Source organism: Corapipo altera, unplaced genomic scaffold (genome assembly GCF_003945725.1).
Source record: "Corapipo altera isolate COAL_440 unplaced genomic scaffold, ASM394572v1 45, whole genome shotgun sequence".
Classification (NCBI taxonomy): Eukaryota; Metazoa; Chordata; class Aves; order Passeriformes; family Pipridae; genus Corapipo; species Corapipo altera.
The window spans coordinates 9,343,810-9,359,085 of record NW_020884877.1 but is presented as its reverse complement, the minus strand read 5'-3'; the positions used below and the strand labels follow the sequence as shown (position 1 = coordinate 9,359,085).

Below are 15,276 nucleotides of genomic sequence, written 5' to 3'. Positions count from 1 at the left end.
AGTACACACTTTAGAAACCCTTACATGCTAATAAAACTACATCTGTAGTTTTATAAGTTAGTATTTATAAAACTACATCTGTATTTTGGTGTTTTGCACTTTCTCTTTGGGCAGGCGGGTGGGAGTTTGTGCAGAAGAGCATAAACGGTTAATGTCACACCATAATATTTTCAGAAATACCCAAATTCAACTTCTTTCACAAGAATACTGGGACATTATTTAATACCTAAAAAAAAAATTAAAAAAAAATCACTCATAATTCCAAGCAAGGAATATTAAGGGCTCACAAAATTCTGTGTAATGACCAGAAAGTAACAGTGCCAAGCTAAGTCTGGAGTAACTCAGGCAAATTTTTTAATCTTTTCACCACGATGCCAGAATCAAGACTGCAGAATTCCTTTGGAGTGACACTTTCAAAATCTGTTCTGCTACACCTTTACTTGGTGACAAAAGTATTCACAAGAACTCTGCTGTACATCCCTGAATACCTTAGTTCTAAGTTTTTAAACGGAACCCTGATTGCAACTACACCAAATCTTCATTTTTTCAGTGTTTGTAATTATTTTCCTCTTACGGAAAAGGATGGAAAAGGACCCTGTATTCTGTTTTCTACAGAAGGGAGAATGACCACTTCCCATTGTCCTTGTTCAGCACAGACATATCTCTCTAGGACACTCTTAAGGTTTCCCTAACACAAATGATGTCTTGGAAATTTTTGGTTATAAGAATTGTACAGAGCTCAGTACTCAAACAAGGGTACCAGCCAACTATACTCCTGGCTGTGGCTACAGTTTCTCATGATATTCTGCACAAACAGCTTGTTGCTGTTGAAATCATCTGGGTCTAAAGAGCATCATGGATCTTATATATTGCATTTATTATTATTTGTTATATCACTGAGAGTTCAACACAAATTTTAGATAACTTCCAGTAAGTACCTGTTCATCAAGAAACAAATGTTCCTGGGTTTTTTTGCCATCACAGCTTAATACCAGAAGCCACCAAGGCTCAATCTTTAGAAGACTAATTTATAGCTTATTTTTCTTAACTAGCCGGATATTTTAATTCCTTCACCTTTCCCTGATACAAATCTAATGACACTACCAAGATATTGTTTAAACATCAAAAACCAACAAAATGTAAAAACACTTTTTATAGACATATTGATAATACAATATTGTTTAAAAAACACAAAACTTTTATGATGTGCTATGTTATTATTAACACAATCATCACTTTTTCTACAGAACATAAAAATTCATGTCTTCGTATGAAAAAAATTAGATACAATTTCTAAGCATGAAAATTTAGTTAGAAAATCAGGGCTAAAAAACGAGCTTAATTCCATATTCCAAATTGAGTTTGCATCATGCTCAAAGAGCCATGCCCTTCCCAAGGCAAATTACAACCTCAGTTTACAGTATTGCTGCTCAGTTCCTTTCCAAAATACTCCAGCCTGTGTCCACAAGGCTGATGGCCAGCGCTGTCATTTCCTTCAGCATAATTTGGAAAGCAGCAGGAAATACAGCTCACAACAAATACAGGAATATCTGACATATACAAACAGAACAGAACCTACTGTCCACTCTGAGCCCATTTTTGAAGTGTGACCAAGTATGTTCTCTTGCAACTTAACTACGGTGAACTCCTCCCAGGATTAAGGGTATTCTGGTCAAGAGTTCTCACAACTGATGATTTTCCTACCATATGAAACCAAGACAAACTCTTATTCTAGACATATATTCTTTTGGCAGGACTAGGGAAAGAGGTTGTATGTAACTCACAGAAAATTAGGTCACCCATTTCATAAGCAAATATAAACTGCATGTTGAAGTCTGTAAGCATTTCATAGATACTCTCCCTCTGCAGAAATTTGGAAGAGATTTATAATAAATTCTGCACACGGCCAGAATAATTATAAATGCAGGAGGAAGGAAGTTCATATTTGCAACCTTAGTCAAACCAAAAAAAGCATTATATCATCTTAACAGCTGTGTAAAAATTTGGCAAGCCTCTGAGTAAAGTTTTTTCTGAAAAAAAGAACAATTATTTTTGTTTCCTGAAACATATCTTCTTTGGTATAAAGATCTCTCTAAGGACTGAGCCAGATGAATAAACTACAGAACACAACACTGAAAGTATAATGTGCACCACAATGACTATTTTTCCTGCTAAAGCAGCTGAGTTGACCACACTATAAGAAATGTCATTTGTGACACAAGAAATGCTAATTATTTGGACCACATTCACATCTTGTTAAGGACAAGGGTTGGCAAGAAAGAACTGATCTGCATTAATTCGCTGCAGACAAAATGAAGCACAAAGCAGTAAAAGCAGCTATTTAAAATATAGGTGACTGTGACCAGTTTAAAAACCTCATTACAATGAGTCTCTTAATTCCTTACCATTTCAACATTTAAAATGAAAATAATTTCCATGTTGTGTTTGTCTACTGCACTGTGAAAAAGTTTATGCAGATGCAGAAGTTTGTGGCACGTTCCATTAGCCTACAGTCTCATTTCCTTGGATTGCTAACAGTGAGGCGGGAACTGGTTGAAGATTTTTTTAGTTTCATTTTTTGTGGAAAATATTTTTATGCTTGAGTCTTAGATCTCTGTCTCAAGCTGAATCAAATCAAAGCAGCACCACCACGAAAGGATTTACAATGAAGCTTAAAAAAATTATTTCACAGCTTTTATCGGTTTTTTATCTTCCTTCAGAACTTTAAACACCCATTCAGGTCTAAGTCTTGCTGGCAACTTTTTCCCATTATCTTTCCAAGGGATTTATAAAGTTTTGCTGATAGGAGCTACAGCCAAGCATACTCTAAAGGGCCAGCTTGTAACAAATCAGAACAGGTTTACAAGCCAAAAAAGAAAACTGTTTTTGCAGAGTTATAAATTCCACAAGGGGCTTTCTGCACATTCTCCCTGCAACCCAACACATCTCTGCAGTAAAGGTAGCTTATAACTAATAAAACATAAAATTAAATTCCTTATTTATGAATTATTTATGCCAGGGTCCAAGTCCAGACTGTAACAGAATATTGCATTTGATAGTGCCACACATCTGCTTCCTTCAGCAGGAGGGGAACACTGGAATGAAATGGAACTGCTTCTCTGGAGGTCCTGAAATCTCTACAGGTGATGGACTCATCCATCTTCACCCTTCAGAATTGGAGATATCTTTCCATCATAAAAAAGAGGTATTACAGCTCCTACCAATAAATCACCACATCTTTTTCTTTCTCCTTTTCCTTCACAGGCAGCATGTTACAAAGTGCATTCACACAGGTCAGGGCATCACACCATCCATTTACAACACAGAAAGCAGTTCTCTTACTAACTCTAAAGCATGGGCAAGAGAGGTTGGTAGAGAACACAGTCCTGCAGCTAGAAAGAGAAAACAGTTTGGTTCCTGACAGATAAGGATCTTCCTAAAAGTTGGAAAACTAGGGCAAGGTGGAACTCCAGGTCTTCAACTGGTACAACACATCAGTAAAGCCAACAAACAATGAAATCTAATTTTAAAACAGGTAGTCTAACTTCAGTAAAACATGATCAGTGCTTTTTGATTCTAAGCATCCAGGAACACTTCCATCAAAGCTTTTCAGGAATAGTCCTAGCAATGTGACAGAGATTGCACTACATTAGCCTTCAGATGTAAATCTTTAATGAGAAAAATGGGTTTGCATACCACGGCCTGATAAAAGACAGGTTGGTTGTTTTTAGCATAAATGAGGGACATTATTACTTTATCTTAAAAGCCCAAAGTTAAAGGGCCATAATAGTGTCCACTCTGAAACAGAGAAGACATCGGAATTTTTGTAGCATGTGGACGTATTAGGAAAAAAGAGACTAAATATTGTTTGTGACTCAGTGGCTGAAAGGATTTGACATAACTCAAAGCAACAGTTTTTTTAGGTCAAATGAACACGAGCCATTTCATAAAAGCATCCACCAATGTCTCAGTTAGATATCTAGGCTCAAGAATCCCTGAGCATTTCTATTGCATGTAGCCTTATTTTTTATAGAATGGAAGATCGAGACATTAATTGCCAAATTGATTTTGCAGGTTAGGGTGAGACAAAAATCAGACTTAAAATCAGATCAAGGACAACCCAAACTTTTAATAGAGCGAAAAGGAAAAGCTTAGAAAAATCCCCTGTGCTTGTTGACACCACTATGCAAAATATTTTAGATGCTGCATCCAAAATAACCACAGGATATAAGTAAAAACCAACAACAAAAGATAGTTAACAATGTTATATCTAAACACAGAAATCATCCACAAGTTCAGTTCATGCTGTGTAAGCACCACATGAAAGATACCAACAAAGCAGTTTAAAAATTTTACAAAATTTTATTATGAATAAAATTAAATTTCATAAACTAGAATTTTTCCATTACCAAGTCCTGCAAAAGCCTTTACAACTGCTGAAGGGACTAATTGCAACCTCTTCATTACGGTACTGGAGATTCCTTAATTCAAACCTCCTACATAAGTATAAACACAGCATCACTCCCTCTCACAGTCAAGTACTGAAGGGAGCCTGCAGACCTCTTCCTTCCCAGCATAAGAAAAAGTTAAGACTAAACTATCTGCAGGGCACAGCAAACAACACAAGCAATTTGTACATGCAAAGCCAGAAAATCCAAGTTTCTCTATATAAGTCTTCTGATTCATGTAAAGCAAATTAGGTCTCCTTTTTGCAAGGGGAAGTGATAGCAGAAAGAAGAAAGACAGTGTTAAAAAGTCAAGAAATATTAGTGTATTTGGGACTGGACAACATCACACACAGGCAAAAGACAGTATACCATTTAGAAATTAATTTTACAAGTCAAAGACTGGAAGGAAAACCTCAAGAGCTTTTTCTTAAAAAAACCCCAGAAACCTCACAAACAATCACCTAAAAATCTCAACCACAAGACTCTCCACCCCTTTGCAAGTAAAGGGAAGCAGATGAGAAAAGTCCACCTTCTGTATGAAAAACAAAAACATGGCCAAAAATCACTGGAAGAAACTTGGGAAAGATTTCCACACACTGCTGTTGTTGCAGTGCTAAACACCACTGGCCACACGGATCAAGAATGTATTCCTAGCACTCATACTCACTGCTGTCACCTTCTAGCTGCAAATGCATTCAAGAGTTCAGAAAGTTAGAAAGGAACAAAACTTTTATTTACACCAGTATACTTTTTGCACACTTGCTCATAAAAAGTACTAGTGAAGAGACAAGCAGTATTACCAACGTTATTAGTCTTTAGAACATTTCCACATGGAACACAGATCTTAGGGTTGTTTTTTTGGTTTTGTTTTTCTTTTTAATTAAACTACTCATACACAAGATAGGTTTCCAACTGTGCTGGTGAAGCTGAAGCAACTTCTGTTTTCATACAGCTGGCTTTGGCAGTCAGCTGCAAATGCTCTTTTGCATATAACAGAAATCCTGCAGCACACTTTGAAGGATGATACATATAAATAGAATAAATAAGGAAGCAGTTACCTGGGCAATTTTCCCATAATATTGAAGGAAGTCTTAAAAACAATTCTGTCTTACTGAACTTAGAGAAAGCCTAAGATACGGGTCATGCTGTTTTGCTCTCCTTTTATTGTTCAACAGTGTTCTACAATGTTAACCTCACATTCTGATCCTGTCTGATTACACAGCAGTGCAGCAAAAGCCTGACAAAACTGTAATCAGTGTAAAGTTAGAGCAATAACCACTCTTTGAAAGACTGGTCATAAATGTGCCTGTGGAAATGTTAGTGAAGAAACTAGCCCAAACTCATTATGTAATGGCCAGCAGCTGGAACACTCAGCAGTGCATGACTCAAGGTGTTGTTTGCATGCTGTAACATCGGCTGCAGCTGCTCTGTCAGAGCTGCCAGTGGACCTTCATGCTTATTAAGGGAACTGACCGGTTATGGTCCCATGGCAATATCACGGAGAATTCCTACCAGGAATCCATGCCTGGCTGTTAGCACTGCTTCAAAGGCACTGTCTCTTTCCTTTCAGTGCAACCACTTATCAGATCTGGAAATGAAACAGCTCAATCACAAGCCAGACTGTGCCCCACGGTATCATTCACGAAGCAATACCTGTAAAAAAAACTAAAATAATGCATCCTAAGACCTTGTTTATTCCTGCTCTCAAGCTGTCATCTGATGTCACAACCTTCTCTCAGAAGAAAACAATTAAAAGAGCAATATCATTTGTGGAATCATTCACAGCCTTTGTGCTAATTAGTAAGGTCAGTTCTAACAGTAGCTCTTTCCAGCTCTACTATTCATGACAGTTTTAAAAACTGAGTTTTAAAATTAAATTAAGTCACAGACAGCAAGCTCTCAGCCCCTTTTTCAATTCTTCTGCATCATCTAAGAATTTATGCCAGCTGAGGAGAATATGCACGAAGCACAGGACTAGCATAGTTAATAATATTATCCAACATCCCACCATGTGCATTTTGAGATAGGGAACACCAAGAACAATATTCTGTCCAGTTCTCAATGGACATAATATCTCCTGTGGAACAGTTCTAGACAGCAGAATCTAACAGCACACACACAACATAAACCCAAGTACAGGAAGGAACTGAGCACAGAAAAAAGATTTTTCTACCTATCCAGTTTTAAATCAAGAAGCATTTCAGAAGAAAACATTCCAAGACTGATTCCCAAAAAGAGGACAAGAGAGCTACACATAGAACTTTCAAAACTACTCGTTGTCTACAACTCAAATAGAGAACTGGAACACTGCATGAAGAAAAAAACTATGAATGTAACAAGACGGCAGAAAAAGTGTGTTTCAATGATGACAAGGACAGCATTTAATCCATAATATAATGCTTCCTCTGTGGCAGACCTAACTTTCTCTTTTAATGTCTTATTCCTCAAGACACTATAAAAGCTCAGCAATATACAGAGAGGGCACGAATCAATTTTTTACAGAATGCAGTCATGGATATTGTTTCAGTGCTTATTTTGCTCATCTTTGGAAAGCAAAAGATCAGAGGTAGTTACAAACATATTTTCTAAATATGATCTATAAGATATATTGGCAGTGTAATAGCAATAAAAATATGAAAACTATACAGTTATCTATCTGTATTCCATTCAATACCAGGCTACTGTATGCACAACTAATGACAGTAAGATCATCACTATTCACTACTGTTGAAATACAAGCCTCAAACCATATGTTCAAACTAGTTCCATACAACTACACGTGATTCTTGATGCACACAGGACCAGATTGCTGCAGCCCTCCCCAGTGAAATGTTACTCATCACATCATAGATGCAAGCAGAACTTCAGAAATTAGGAAACAAATATTTAGTAAATTAAGGGCTTTTTTCACTGGACCTTCAATTACCCCACGAAGTTGTGTTCTGCAGTTTAATAGATGACTCCATCACAGTACTATAGCTATCCACAATGAGCCATGTCAGGTGAAATTTTAAATTTTCTTTTCAAGAAGTGAACTAATAATATAACATTTTAGTCATCTAAATATTCCAAATTCTACTGAAAAACCCAGACAACTTCATATCCTATAAACCACTGTTTTGAACAGTGGCTGTCACTATACTCCAAAAAGTTTGATACTTCACTCTGAGTGTCTTGGAATGAACAGATATGATAAAGGGTAATGATTTATGATGTATCCAGATACAAAACAATATATTTAGACATATTGCAAAACCAAGAAAGAATATATGTTATTTCAGTATTCCTGTAAACCACACTGCCTGAATCATGCTAAAATACCAACATTTCAACGACAGCAATCCAGCAAAAATCATTTTAGGAATGAAGCAGCAGCTGTTGAATTTATCAGTAGGCTGTGCCTTCTCAATTCTTATGGCACATCATAACACAGTAAAAGCATGCGCAGTTGTAAAACCAAATATTTAAATCCACACTGGAAGGCAAAAAGAATGCAGACAACATAAGGCCAGCTGCGATTTTTACGTTTTCATAAGAGAACAACTGGCCCTTTATCTTGCTTTTCAACTCACTCTAAAGTAGAAAAAAAAAAAAGATTTAGGCAGCTTCAACTAGAATAATGTATTACACAAGACACATCAATATCTTGTAACACTTTATCATGTTTCATCAGATCAGGTATACAGAAATGTTGTTCTCAAAAGCTCACAGCCTGTCAAGAGTTGTATCAAAGAATATGCCAGACTAATCGTACCTAAGAAAGTTAATCATGATCATAAATACATAAAACTAAAAAGTTCTGACTTCCTAGTTTCAAGTGATGTACATTTTATACTAAAGGAAGACAATGTACTTTCAAGATTGGAAAAAAAAAATTGGAGGTGAAATTCAAGCTCAGAAGGGGTTATAGTAAACTCTACAAAACTAAGAAACTAGATAAAGATTTGGGAAGGCATTGCTTTAAAACATGCTCTCCTGTTCTACAGACATAGTCCTATTTTATTACTAGTCAATGCATCTTTGACTTTACAGTGTAAAAAGACATGAGGTTGGCCCATGGTCACATTATATAGACCATAACAATTTGTGCTGCCATCTTCAAAATAAGAAAGTATGCACTTCACAAGAATTAGTGGAAAACGACCATCAGAAGTACTAAACAATAAGGAATAACTTAAAAAGTGAAAGATAATGCCATAACGTGCCTTATGTACTGCACTCAGATCAGTCTTTACGCCCTAAAGCAACAGCAGTTCAATTTAAACTCTTCATGCCACTGACAGCAGATAACCTGAACATTAAATCAAAGTAATTTGCATCAAGCGACAATGTTTTTTCTTACACTGTGTGCATTTTAAATTTAAAGGTCACACAAACCTAATGTACTTTAAAGGATCTAAGGAAAAAAAGACACATAAAATCATTCCCTAAACTTCTGGGCCTCACAGTCTAGCCAAGCTAGCTTCCTACATGATACCTCTAAATACAGTAACTACCTGGTCCTTCAGCAGAATGAAGATTGACGTCTCTTTGCAAAAAGAAAGACAACCAAGTCATCACATTTCAGAAATGAAACACTACTGACGTTGAAAGTGCATAGTCTGAAAATACTTTGTTTGCTCTGTGCTTGGACTTTCAACCCCACAACACACGCTTGTCATTCCAGGAATATTCCATTCCAGCTGATAAAAGATAATTCAAGATTTTTCATTACCAAGTAGCAATAACTAATCCCAAGGGCTTTTTTTTTTAAAAACTTGTTGTTGCTTTTGAGAACCTTCTGAAGTTTTGCACACTTTCAAGCTAAATAGAGGTAAATAATATCAAAACACAAAGTTTCATTCAAGCTAATCCCAAGGATTTAGACTATGGGTTTGGGTTTTTTTTTTCTTCCCCTCCTATTTTTAATGAGAAAACCTTTTGTGCTTGGTATCCTCAGAGACTAAGCTGTATGCTGTACTATGGACTGCACAGTAGTTAACACAGAGCATTCTTCTTAAAGACACAGTATGTTTCACTTTAACAACTGTGACGTGAATATGTGGTTCCTCCTGAAAATCTCATTCATTTCCCCATTGCTTCCATTTTCCGCTCTGCTGCTCTTCCCAGAAGGGAAGGCAACATTCACACTTTTCTATGGAACTCTCCTTCTCCTTCCATAAAATTGCTGAAAATGAGACTCCTCACTTCTGCTGTGCGTCTTAGAAAGAATCTCTAAAGTCTCTAATCCAGCACAACTGAACATTTCTTCATGAAATTAATTCTTTCCTTCTACCCTGGGCAGGAATTTACTGTTGGCACTCACATCAATCTGACAAACAGCCTTTCAGTTTCACAGAACTGATCATAAGATATCACTAAGTTACTTATTAACAGACATAACTGAGTAGAGGTGAAAGACAAAGTTATCTTATGCAGCTTCAGGTAGAGTTGTTCTCCTGACCTGTGACATGCTCAGAGACAGTCCAAGTTTTAGTCAGCACTGCCACCTTGCAAAGTTACTAGAGACCAAAAACTACTGGCTTCCCCCCTTCACCCCTAAATGAAATGTCACTATTTAATAGATACAAGGGCTTCTCTTGAGCTCTCAGACACAACTACTGTTAACTAAAATCCAGCCTACTAGAAATGCTGTGCACTGATGCACACGGCAAACTTGTAGCGTGCTTTTCCAGGAACAGCACGCAATCACCCCTCCTTCTATCAAAACTACACTCAGAACTACCTGTCCAAGTAAACAGTCATTCCCTTAAGTCATGCATTAAAGACAGAAGTGACAACTTCCTTGGAGAACAGAGGTCTGTAAGGCATTTTTCTTTATAGTCTCAGAACAACCTAAGCAGTTTTTTCACAGTAAGAATATTGCTTTTAAATGCACTATAAACCACATTTGTGGTAAATCTTTAGTCACCTGTGACAAAGAATGATTACAGACACCTGGGAAGTCCAAACTTGCAATAGTATATTAAAACAGATTCCAACAATGATTAACTCAATTTTAAATGGAGCAACAAGATCACAGATCTATCTGAGAGAAGAGCAGGAAGCAAAATTACTAAGGAAAGAACAAGTAAATGTTTGGTATGTGTGCTTGGGTTTTGCGTGTATTTTTCTTACAACTAGATACTATTTTATTCCAGTGACCTTTGTATATACAAAATAAACTCAAGCATGGTTAAGTGATGGACTTGGCAGTGCTAGGTTAACAGTTGGACTCTATGATATTAGAGGTCTTTTCCAACCTAAACGATTCTATGATTCTATAAATAAAGATAGCTTGGAATGCTTGGCTTCTGGCATAGAATCAAAAATCCTATGCAAGATGCCTCATCACTATACTAGGCATGAACTAGGCAAGTCAGGATGAAATAAAAAACAATCATACACAAGCAAGAAACTGCCTAGAAATAGCCAACAGTGCAATACCAAAGACTGAGGCTTTAAGTCCAGACACAATCCGTAAGTAATGTACCTCCCATAGAACAATTGTGAGAAACCTCCCAGGGCTGTGAGCACTGTCCTTGCTTCTAAAGGAAGGTGCACTGCACATAGGGCACCTTGTTCTTGTAGACACAGCCTGAGAGCTAACACAAATTTAAGAACTTCAGATCTTTGTGTATTCCCAGCCAACAATATGTGAGAAAACCTGAGGGAACACTGTTATAACCATAATGAAATGGCTTCACATTTGTCAGAGAGTACTTCTCTTCCCACCTAATACAATGTTTCTTGTTCTAAACTATGAAAGAGTAACAAGTAATAAACTCAGATACAAAGCGGAAAAAACCCCATGGGATTAAAATTAAGGAAATAAGCATTCAAGATCAGTATTTCTGCAAAACTAATAAGCCTCCCATGCCAATCTCACCTTCAGAAGATCATCATTAAGCTGCAAAAATCAGTCCCATTCATTACATGATTGAGAACATGAAAACTTACTTTTTTCGATAGTGAGCTAGAACCCAACCCAGTTTTGTAAAGCAGCTTGTCTGAATAAGTATAGATAACATTAATCATCTAGATATAAAAATGAAATTATTTGCAAGATCACGGGGCAAAGTATTTCCTACAACAGATTCTGAAACTCTGGAGAGATGCCTTTTACTACTCATAAGATGCAAACAGCAACCTAGAAGGGAGTTTGTCTTTATTTTTAAAAATGTCTTTTACATCCCAAAAGTAAAAGAACCTTTAACTTTGCAAAACTATATAATCATGATCTAGGAAGATGTATATAAGGATGTAGCTTCTCTTCTCTCAGCAGCTCCCCACTCATCACCCCTTCGATTTCACCAATTTGGATGCTGTGGATTATGCTGCAAACTGGATCACAGAACTTACATGGATTTCATCTCACCAGTCTCTTCTCTTTCTGAGTGTTTTTAATCCACAATAGTTCAGTGATCTCTAAAGCTACGTAAGAAAAAAGGGGAAAAAAGTTGTCTCTGATCTCAACTGCTTCTCTTCTGCTCTAACTAAAACCATCTCATTAAGGGACCTACAAGAAAAAAAAACAAACAACAGAGTAGAACATACAGTTCTTGAGACTGGGTCAGCACTGTCAGAGGTGCAAGCAGGGACTTGCAGCTATTCCAGGCATAGCAAACGCATCTGTACAGAGATTAATGACTGTATACAAACAACATATAGAGCAACTTTACTTCTTTCAAAGAACCTGTGTATTTGTTTTGCTAATGCTGTCTTCTCTAGCAAGTCAAAGTCTATAAGTGACACTTCATCACGAAGAGATGCCTTTTCACTAATGGTGTATCACAAGGATCAATTCAGCAACTCTATAGTTAAACATAAGAGTTACCACTACAAATCTACAAGCCCCGTGACAGAGAGAAAAATCTATCAAACACAGTTTCAGTGCACTTTTCCAATACCAATCAAATCAGTATTTGAGACAGAGATATTTCACCTTAATAATCAATGGAACTATTTAAAAGAAATCCACAGACATCAAAAAAGCACTGGGGTTTTCTCATCACTGACTGAAGTAGTAGTTGGGCAAAACTGTCTTAGCATCATCTATAAGTTTCAAGAAGAATGTAATTCCACACAAAAAACTGCGTTATGAATTCTATGCTGTTAAGGTAGCACTTTTCACAGTATGCAGTAACTCACTCAACTTTTAATGTTGCACTTAGCAGGCAATTTAATTACACATATTGAAGGGATTTAATTGCAAAGGTAATGTCAGAATTAGAACTCGAGACAGGACTATTTTATCATCAATGCTTGATAGATATTCATTTGCCCTTCTAACACTATTCAGTGATACAGTCTTCAAAACCCAATTTTACAAGCAGATGATGCAAATTTGTCCTTTACAATTTCAGTAAGGTTAGTAATTAAGTCTTTTGGACACTTCTGAAAACATTTTTTCTTTTGCAATGACCAACTGGATTTCAGAAAACGAAGTATAAATTCGCACAGTTTTAGTTTGGGGGAGCAATTTTACCAGGAGTCTATAACCAAGTTCAGACACTAAGACTACGATCACATAGAATGAATTGACTACCTTTCCTGGGCTAATGATGCCTGCTCTTAAAGCAGAAAAGTGTAACAAATGAATTCGCATCAAGATGAAGCCTACCCATATCCCTGGAAAAAAAAAAGCTCTACTAGGAGCTTTTCTTTGGGGAGCAAACTGTTCCTTCCTACTGGAAGAGCTAAGAAGACAACAACTGAAATAACTATGAGAAGTCATTTTATTTTTGAAAAATAAAGCCTCTTAAAATCAATCATCAACCATTGCCTACAAAAGGTATCCCAGTAATCTCATACACTCCTTTAAACCAACAGGTGTTCCCCACACCATGGCTTACCATCCTAAGAAAGGAACAGGCTGCAACACACAGGATGTTCAAAACAGTTTGTATCAATGCACTGCTCCTCCGTAAAAAAACTATTTTAAATTCAAACCTGTCTCAAGACACTATGCAAGGAAGGCAGATTGAAGATCATATAAAATTTGTCAGTGTCCCTTTTTTCATTGTTTTTTATATTCTTTCAAGAGACTAACAGCTGGTACACTATACTGCTTTCTTGAACTGTGGTTTATCTCTTAGCAATACTTTTCTCTGTCACCACATGCTGAGTCAGAGAAGCAGTGGTAGATGGACACTTCATTGTGTGTCATATGAGTTTTAAAACGAAGCCATTTTAGGAAAATATCTATCTGAAAACGAGATCTGCAGGAGGGCAATAAATAAATTCCTGAGTGCCACTTACCTTCTTGTTCTATAAAAGCAAAAAGCTTCTGTAACATGGATTTCTGTAAGGTAATATGAGCATCACCCAGTGATATGAAAAACCACATACTAACTTAGGTGCAGAAAAACAGTCCATGTTCCACTCTCCACCACACTCACCCAAGAAGGATATCAGCGTATTAAATACGGATGTGTCTAGATCTTTATATAACTCATATGTAAAGTATTCCTTAGATTATGACCTATACTTTTGTTCTTCGAGATGATTAGGAAGTAATTTTTCTGTTCCTCTATTTTAATAGGAAACTTCTCAGCAGAGAAAAGCTGATTTAAGACAATAAAACTGGAAAATTTGCTGGTTTAGACATACTGTTTCAGTAAACATCTAAATTTGTTCATCAATAAACATAAATTAATTTTTCTGCTCAAAGGTGTTTTACAAGCTGATGTCTGGAGAACAGTGAAGTGAGGGGGAAGAGAGAGGGGAAGAGAGGCAATTTGTTCAAAATGGAGTAGGTGTGATTCTACAATCTCACAAAACATTCATCTACCACGTGAATGGCAATGTAAAGGTATTAGCCATATGAAACACTATACTTGTGCCAGATGAAGCGTATCTGTACTCTTCCAGTAAAAAAGAAATTATGTTACACACACCGCTGTTTGTTCCCTTCCAAACACCCCTAACCCACTAAAAACATAAAAAGCCTTAAAATACTAGTAAAAATTATAAAATGCATGATAAAACACACAGACAGTGTCCACACAGGTGACTATTTTCTGCTTCACAAGACAAAAAAATCCAGAAGAAATAAAACCTTCTGAAATGAACAGGTAAGTCATTGGCTTCTTAAGACGATCGGCATTAATGCAGGAGAAAAATAAGTATAGCTGTATGAATTTTACAAGGTCATGTGACACTCACGTATACAGACACTCCTCCTTTCCCTCCCACCATCAGTGATTTTCCCCATGAAGAAAAAATAATATCCCACTCTCCCACCTTCATGAAACCCAATGCAGACACCAGCCCTGCTTGTGAGGCTCCTCACAAACCAGCCTGCCCTCAGCAAGCCGTGCGGCTAAAGCGCTCAAAAGACTTCAGCTTTGATGTTTCCGTGTTCGGGTTTTTGTGATAAAAACAAAACGTTGTAACGAGCAGTGGAAACAAATGTTTCCTTCTCGCACCAGGATCGAGGATTTGCGCGTTTTGTTCCGCGGTGGGAGCGCTCGGCTCGGCGGTGCCTGCGCGGGGACCCGCTGCCTGCGGCTCCACAGGGTGGGGACTCACCCGGGCTGACATTGTCTGCATGCCACACACTACATCCCTCGCGCATCCCCGGCTGGCTCCCCAGCCTCTCCCGAGCCATGCCTCTCTCGGGGAAACCGCGGGGGCACACAAAGCTCCACCAGTCACCACCGGCGCAGCGCAGCCTCTCTGGAAAAAAAACGCGCTGGGGCGTGCAGGGGTACCGGGCACAGCGCCGGGACGGTAAATGAGCCCCTTCGCGCCGGTGCTCCCGCCCAGCCCCGAGGTGCCCCGGCAGGAAACGCCGCCCGCCGGCTCTGCCACCGCCGGCTCTGCCACCGCCGGCTCTGCCACCGCC

General features: G+C 37.7%; 1 protein-coding gene across 1 annotated transcript in view; it reads right to left on the bottom strand.

Annotated features, from left to right (window-relative positions):
• The window catches only part of RAPH1 (Ras association (RalGDS/AF-6) and pleckstrin homology domains 1), an 86,264-nt gene that overhangs the window by 70,574 nt on the left and 414 nt on the right, over positions 1-15,276 (bottom strand).